Here is an 8,497-nt window from a genome sequence, read left to right as displayed (position 1 = left end):
AACTTCCGACTTTAACTGTATAATCACGGAGAGCCTATGGCTACATACAGAAGACTGACAGCTGATTCAGCACCATGCCACTGAACAGCGCTGCGCTCATGAGCACGGTAGTTCAGCACCATGGATAATACCGCAAAGGCGAAAAGCTAAGTAAAGAGAAGACCATCTAGATTCAGCACCACATCTCCTGAACAGCGCCGCACCCAGGCAGCTCATATCCTGAGTGAACATTCCAAACCTCTAATTGTAGGCGGAAAGCCTGCTGACAGATTACATACTTTGCTATTGTTTCCATTCCCCTTTCCAGTCCCCCCTGAACTTTAGAATTGCGAACTTGTAGGAAATAAATAGAACATAACTGCAAAACTGCTCTCAGACTCTTTGGTATCCCGTTACACCCTGACAGTGTTCAGCTTCTGAGAATAAATATGCTACATGTTTCCCTTCTTCACATGCCAACCTGTCATATAAGACAGTGATGATGGTGCAGCCATTTTCAAAGGTGCTTCTATTTATAGATTAAGAGGAGAGTGATGGGATGGAGAGGAGAAACTAGGCGGGATTGAAGGAATACCAACATGAAAGTAAGCCTTAGAGAACTTTAGTCTAAATAGGCAACTGTTATAGAGTGGTAATTGAATAGGCTGGCTATCTGTTTCAAAAAGATCATAGTGGAATGTCAAACAGTTTTGGGACACTTCCACCGCCGACAAAATCCCAATTTAACTCAATCCCAATTCAGTTTGCAGTTCACAATATTCAAAATACAGACCTCAGGATGGGAAATAGGACTAGCCTAACGAAGTGACAGGGTTAATGTCTGTAATAATCTGTTCATAAGTTTGCTATAACTGGCTATTCGGTAAAGACCCTGTCTGTTGAAGTTCAATGAGTTTGGTGTGAATATGTGTCATGTCAACCGGTGCACAATGTGATTTTCGCAAGCCGTGTGTTATTTTATGTGTGAATGTAATGTTGTAGCCTATGTCTGTCAGTTCCTAAGGTGAAAATGGGCTGCTATTGGGGATGTGCGTTTAGGAATGCACACGCTGTCAGTCTGCTTACGTCTGCAACGAGTCCGCAGACGAAATTGTAAATAGCCTCCTGGAGCCGAGTCAGTTGATAGAGGTGGAGAAAAGGGCAGACATAAATTTAGAAAAAAAACGACATATAGAAAATTCGTAGGCTACTCGGTCAGGCGGGCAGATATGTCGACTCGACCATCGAAAAAAACGACGTCACATCGGGTTGAACGAGACGCGCATTATATAATCTTTATAAACCTGCCTCGTTGTATCCGTTTTTTTTTATCAACCAATGGCCTCTTCTGGACAGCTATGCATATGAATATAAATGCAAATATCTGGTAGCGCACTGCTTGAACCGAAATGTCTGTGTTTATTTGTGCTGTTGTTATTTTTAGCCAAAACCATCCATGTTTCATCTGATGGTTCCGAAAAGGCGCATAATTTAATAGCATTACATTATTTTATTTGTGAATGGGGTTTATCCCTCTGTTTTTGTAGAGAGGAACATTTTTACAACGTCGCAATGAACTGCATCATGGATTTCAATCAGATGTCTTAGGGTATGGTGCCGGTTTAATCGGTGGAAAGAGGGAAACGCTGTTCATGTAAACAAGAACCGAGAATCCTCTCAGATCCGCCCCATTTATTTATTATATCTTTCAGTATTTCTTGACACATTTGGAAAAGTGCTTTTTTCTACCGTTCTTCCACAAAGACGGCAATGTCATCATCAACATCCCGGCGTGGTTTTGTTGTTGTCTGATTTTACTACTGGATATCGGCAGTTACCCCTGCGCCAAGCCATACATCAGTATTTCTATAAGGTAATGCCTTTACCTTCATTTCCCGTACCATGTTATAGGAACAGCAAATGTTGCCCCAAACAGCATAGATTAAATCAGATCCCTTAAATAGGTTTTTGCATATAGCCTTCCTTACTGTAATATTGCATGTGAAGTCAATGTAAATAGGAGCTAGAGGTCGGTGCAAGTTGTTTTTCCACAATAATTTATATGTATGCAATTTCTGCTGTAGCACAAGTAGGCATGGTAGATGATATATCGTGTGTTTGTATGCTATGCCATTTCCCACAGAAACTCTAGTCTGCTTTATTGGCGATAGAATAAAGATAACGTATCCAAGGTTTTAGTACTGTGCGTTTAACTTCAGTCGTGACGTGACTAGTGCTCGTAAATATTTCACGGAAAAACAAAAAAGTCCAGCTGCTGACTTGTGATGATGGATCCCATGGACGGTATCTTTCTAATCATATTTTAACGGATGGCTTTGTCAAAAATCCTCTTATCAGACGTGGTCATCGCGTAAACATACCGAGAGTGTCGTTGGAATGTATAATAATGACATTGTTTCTGTTGTTTATGTGAATAAATGTGTAGACATTAGGCCTACGCACCGCGTCTGTGCGCGTAGTCAGGTGGATGGGTTTATCATGCGCGCGTCTTTGGGGTGTTGGGGTTGGGGATGTGCTCGTCTGGCTGGGATGATCATTTGTTTTGAGTTCATGAAGCTATTTCGATATCAGTGCTTTAGCTAATATAATTTCGTCTTAAACACATTTAATGACAGCGTGAGAATGCATATGCCACATGTACAGAATGCATCTCTCAAGCTGGTCGTTAAATTGGACAAACAGAGGCGTGGGGGCGTGGCGTGTGTAACATTTTAGTGCTGGATACGCTGAGACGTGACGAGTACTCACTTAGTACTCACCTTTCAGGATAAAATATTTGTATTGCAGACTGACAAATTAACACAGAATATAGGCCTATTCAATTACAGGAGGGAGTTTGGTGGGGTGGGGGATTCCAATATACACTATCTGTAAGTTATTTGTGTGACTGTGATGGCAGCCATTTGTCTCCACCCTTGTATAGAAAAGCTCCATGTGGAGCTTTTCTATACAAGCATATTCTATGCCAATACTTATAATCAATTGTATTTGAATACCAGGGTGTAAGTGAGGAGTTTTAGCTTGGGGAAGGAAGCTTTGATAAAAATGAAAAGATAAGAAGCTCCACATGATAAGAAACTCCACATGTACAATGATGTCTACACATGTCTGGAGGCTAACAATTTATGTGACTGAATCCAATTCCATGTCCTGTCACAGGTTCCCACTGTATGTACAGTTGAAGTCGGAAGTTTACAAACACTTAGGTTGGAGTCATTAAAACTCGTTTTTTCAAACACTCCACAATTTTCTTGTTAACAAACTAAAGTTTTGGCAAGTCGGTTAGGACATCTACTTTGTGCATGACACAGGTCATTTTTCCAACAATTGTTTACAGACAGATTATTTCACTTATCATTCAGTGTATCACAATTGCAGTGGGTCAGAAGTTTCCAAACTCCTGAAGGTACCACATTCATCTGTATAAACAATAGTACGCAAGTATAAACACCATGGGACCACGCAGCCGTCATACCGCTAAAGGAAGGAGACGCGTTCTGTCTCCTAGAGATGAACGTACTTTGGTGCAAAAAGTGCAAATCAATCCCAGAACAACAGCAAAGCTCCAAAACCGCCATAAAAAAGCCAGACTACGGTTTGCAACTGCACAAGGGGACAAAGATTGTATTTTTTGGAGAAATATCCTCTGGTCTGATGAAACAAAAATAAAACTGTTTGGCCACATTAACATCGTTATGTTTTGAGGAAAAAGGGGGAGGCTTGCAAGCTGAAGAACTCCATCCCAACTGTGAAGCACGGGGGTGGCAGCATCATGTTGTGGGGGTACTTTGCTGCAGGAGGGACTGGGCCACAAAATAGAGGGCTTCATGAGGGAGGATAATTATGTGGATATATTATGTGGATATATTGAAGCAACATCTCAAGACATCAGTCAGGAAGTTAAAGCTTGGTTGGAAATGGTTCTTCCAAATGACCCCAAGCATACTTCCAAAATTGTGGCAAAATGGCTTAAGGACAACAAAGTCAAGCTATTGGAGTGGTCATGACAAAGCCCTGACCTCAATCCGATAGATAATTTGTTGTCAGAACTGAAAAGGCGTGTGCGAGCAAGGAGGCCTACAAACCTGACTCAGTTACAGCAGCTCTGTAAGGAGGAATGGGCCAAAATTCACCCAACTTATTGTGGGAAGCTTGTGGAAGGCTACCTGAAACGTTTGACCCAAGTTAAAGGCAATGCTCCCAAATACTAATTGAGTGTATGTAAACTTCTGACCAACTGGGAATGTGATGAAAGAAATAAAAGCTGGCTGAAATAAATCATTCTCTCTACTATTATTCTTCTGACATTTCACATTCTTAAAATAAAGTGGTGATCCTAACTGACCTAAGACAGGGAATTTTTACTAGGATGAAATGTCCAGAATTGTGAAAAACTGAGTTTAAATGTATAAGGTGTATGTAGACTTCCGACTTCAACTGTATGTTCCTATGAGTGTACATGTGCAGTAATATGTGTCTGATTTATGGTCATTTTCATTTCATTTCTGGTCAGTTGAATTTAACATCAACTTCCAGTGATTTGACTGGCATTAAGATGGCAAACTGCTTCTTACTCGCTTGTGTGTTTGTTTGACCATTTTCTGCTATCGTGAAAGTTTACATACATATTGGTATTATACTATAAATGTGCATGCATATGTCGAGATTTGATCATATTTATATATGAAAATCAATCTCCATATAGGTATTGATGTGCGTGTGTCTCTGTGTATGTCTATATTATTATAGGGTGCTGTAGGTACCAATGTATCCTAAAATATTGTTGAAAACAAAACTTAAAAGCATTAAGTAGCCTAGTGGTTAGAGCTTTGAGCCAGTAACCGAAAGGTTGCTAAATCAAATCCCTGCCCTGACAATGTGTAGAAATCTATTTTTCTGCCCCTGAACAAGGCAGTTAACCCACTGTTCCTAGGCCGTCATTGTAAATAAGAATTTGTTCTTAACTGACTTTCCTAGTTAAATAAAGGTGAAATGGAAGAAAAAGTATCATCCAAAGTCCCTAAACTCCTCCAGTGTTCAGTGATTATAGCAACAAGATCATCTATAGCAACTCCTAGTGGTTGTGGATTAGAACACACAGCCTAAATATTTCTCTTCCTACTAAGGTGGCTAATGCCACCGAACCATTTCTCCCTGAATGTCACAGAATTCAGTTTTTTATCTTTGCCAATGCTACCATCCACCTGAGAAAGGACAATAACAGTGGAGTCGAGGGACCTAATGAACCCTCTCTATATTGAGCAGCTTCTGACTGAAAGTACATGAATGAAGAACACATGTTTCAGCAGCATTGCAGGAACCCTCTCATTCATTTTGACATCCATTTCCAGATATCAGTGAGTAGGATGCAAACAGCGACACCGGCGTGGATAGTGTTGTGCCTTCAGAAAGTTTCCTACTCCTTGACTTATTCCACATTTTGTTGTGTCACAGTCTAATTTCAAAATGGATTAAATAGATGTTTTTCTCAACTATTTACACACAATACCCCATCATGACAAAGAGAAAACATGTTTTTAAAATCTCCTGCAAATGTATTGAAAATTAGATGTATTAATATCTCATTTACATAAGTATTCACACTCTCTAAAGGCTTTCCACATTTGGATTGTGCAACATTTGCCCATTATTCATTTCAAAATTCTTCAAGACCTATCAAATTGGTTGTTGACCATTGTTCGATAACCAATTTAAGTCTGTGTCATACATTTTCAAGTAGATTTAAGTCAAAACTTTAACTCGGCCACTCAGGAACATTCACTGTCTTCTTGTTAAGCAACTCCAGTGTAGATTTGGCCTTGTGTTTTAGGTTATTGTCCTGCTGAAAGGTAAATTCATCTACCAGTGTCTGGTGGAAAGCAGACTGAACCAGGTTTTCCTCAAGGATTTTGCCTGTGCTTAGCTCCATTCCGTTTCTTTTTTATCCTGAAATACTGCCCAGTCCTTAACGATTACAAGCATACCCATAACATGATGCAGCTACCACTATACTTTAAAATATGGAAAGTGGTACTCAGTAATATGTTGAATTGTATTTCCCCCAAACACAACACTTTGTATTCACTCCAAAAGTGAATTGCTTTGAAACATTTTGTTACAGTATTATTTTAGTGCCTTGTTGCAAACCGGATGCATGTTTCTGAAAAAAAAATATTCTGTCCTTCTTTGCCCTCTGTCAATTAGGTTAGTATTGTGGACTAACTAAAATGTTGTTGATCCATCCTCAGTTTTCTCCTATCACAGTCATTAAACTCTTTAACTGTTTTATGGATGCTTATATCTTTGTAGTGACTGGGTAAATTGATACATCCAAAGTGTAATGAATGACTTTACTATTCTGAAAGGGATATTCAATGTCTGCTTTTTTAAAACCCATCTACCAATAGGTGCCCTTCTTTGCGAGGCATTGGAAAGCCTCTCTGGTCTTTGTTGGTGAATTTGTGTTTGAAATTCCCTGCTCGACTGAGGGACCTGACAGATCATTGTATATGTGGGGTTCAGAGATGAGGTAGTCATTCAAAAATTATGTTAAACACTATAATTGCACACAGAGTAAGTCCATGCAACTTATTATGTGACTTGTTAAGCAAATGTTTACTCCTGAGCTTAGTTAGTCTTGCCCTAACACAGGGGCTGAATACTTATTGACTCAAGACATTTGAGCTTTGAATTTTTTCTTAATTTGTAAACATTTCGAAAAACATAATTCCACTTTGACATTATGGGGTATTGTGTGTAGGCCAGTGACAAACAATATTTCATCCATTTTAAAATCAGGCTGTAACACAACAAAATGTGGAAAAACTCAAGGGATGTGAATACTTTCTGAAGGCACTGTTGGTGTAAAACTGGTGATGACTAAAAGAGGGAAAACGAAAGGGTCCACTGCAATGAACAAGAGGGAAAGAGAGAGAGCCCACTATCTGGCCATTTGCCTGAGGAGGCTTAGACATTCCATCAGACACAGACATGCAGTGGGATTCCAGAGATGTTGAGTGATTGAAAGATGGAGGGATACTCAAATGAGCCTGACAGACAGGGGGCAAGAAAAGGCTCACAGAGGGAAAGACGGAAGAGAGACAAAGAGAGAGAGGACAGAGAGAGAGAGAGAGCACCGAGAGAGAGAGAGAGAGAGAGCACCGAGAGAGAGAGAGAGAGAGAGGGGACAGAGAGCGAGAGAGAGAGAGAGAGAGAGAGAGAAGAGAGAAAGAGAGAGAGAACACAGAGAGAGAGAGAGAGAGAGAGAGAGAGAGAGAGAGAGAGAGAGAGAGAGAGAGAGAGAGAGAGAGGACAGAGAGAGAGAGAGGACAAAGAGAAAGAGGACAAAGAGAGAGAGGACAGAGAGAAAGAGAGGACAGAGAGAGAGAGAGAGCACCGAGAGAGTGAGAGAGAGAGAGGACACAGAGAGAGAGAGAGAGAGAGAGAGAGAGAGAGAGAGAGAGAGAGAGGAGAGAGAGAGAGAGAGAGAGAGAGGAGAGAGAGAGAGAGAGAGAGAGAGAGAGAGAGAGAGAGAGAGAGAGAGAGAGAGAGAGAGAGAGAGGGGACAGAGAGAGAGGACAAAGAGAGATAGAGGACAGAAAGAAAGAGAGAGAGAGAGTGAAGAGAAGAGAAGAGAGAGAGAGAGGACAGAGAGAGAGGACAAAGAGAGAGAGAGGACAGAGAGAAAGAGAGGACAGAGAGAGAGAGAAATACAGCGTGAGAGAGATGAACGGAGGAACTGACGAGTGTCAGACAGACATGGCAGATGCTCACATTTAAAGCTCATTTCTCCACTAGAGTTCCGCACTGCTGGGCTCCTGATCTGGCTGATCCGCAATGAATCTTTTACTGCAGATGTCCTGGAAGCGCAAAATTTAATTTGACTGGACCAGAGTGTGAGCAGTATGATTATATACAGTATGATTCAGAGCCCTGTTTGTGGGGAGGGGGGGAGAGAAAGAGAGAGCAGGAGAGAGGGGTAGAGAGAGAGAGAGAGAGGGAGAGAGATAGAGAGGGGGAGAGAGAGAGTCTGTGAGTGTGGGTAAAGGAACCAGAGCAGGTGTAGGAGTAGCACAGACTGTAGTGTGACTGTGGAGTCCAGCTGTAGTCCTCTCTAAAGCTGAAGACTGAGGGGAGGAGGAGTGGGGTGCTCACGGGATCAGGATAATTCCCAGATTTGTTAGTAGATTAAGTTAAGGAATAAGAGGAACAAGGTGGCGGACTGAACACAGCAGTGCAGTTCACCTCAATATAAAAACTTAATATTCAATATCTGTAAGTTAGTCTAAATATTAGCACTTCACATACTGGTAGGTAATAACCTGGATAACAACACAAAACAAATCATAAGGGTAGAGAAATGTATCGACAAATATTACAAAAACAAGCAACACCCAAACATGATGGAGAACCAATCTCCAAAAGAAAACGTGACTCCTTGACGGACACAGACGATTTAAGCTTTTCGCCAACAGGAATGGTAAGGGTGGATAACCGA

At 41.0% G+C, this 8,497-nt stretch overlaps 1 protein-coding gene across 1 annotated transcript in view; it reads left to right on the top strand.

The window, feature by feature from the left end:
- Positions 1 to 1,140: 1,140 nt before the first annotated feature.
- The window catches only part of LOC118390725 (neuronal tyrosine-phosphorylated phosphoinositide-3-kinase adapter 1-like), a 66,569-nt gene continuing 59,212 nt past the window's right edge, over positions 1,141 to 8,497 (top strand). The window contains exon 1 of the mRNA XM_035781446.2: positions 1,141 to 1,852. The gene's annotated coding sequence lies outside the window, so the exon portion shown is untranslated. The remainder of the gene's footprint in view (positions 1,853 to 8,497) is intronic.

Source organism: Oncorhynchus keta, chromosome 11 (assembly GCF_023373465.1).
Source record: "Oncorhynchus keta strain PuntledgeMale-10-30-2019 chromosome 11, Oket_V2, whole genome shotgun sequence".
Classification (NCBI taxonomy): Eukaryota; Metazoa; Chordata; class Actinopteri; order Salmoniformes; family Salmonidae; genus Oncorhynchus; species Oncorhynchus keta.
Note: the sequence above shows the minus strand (reverse complement) of the source record. Positions and strands in the feature narration are given on the sequence as shown.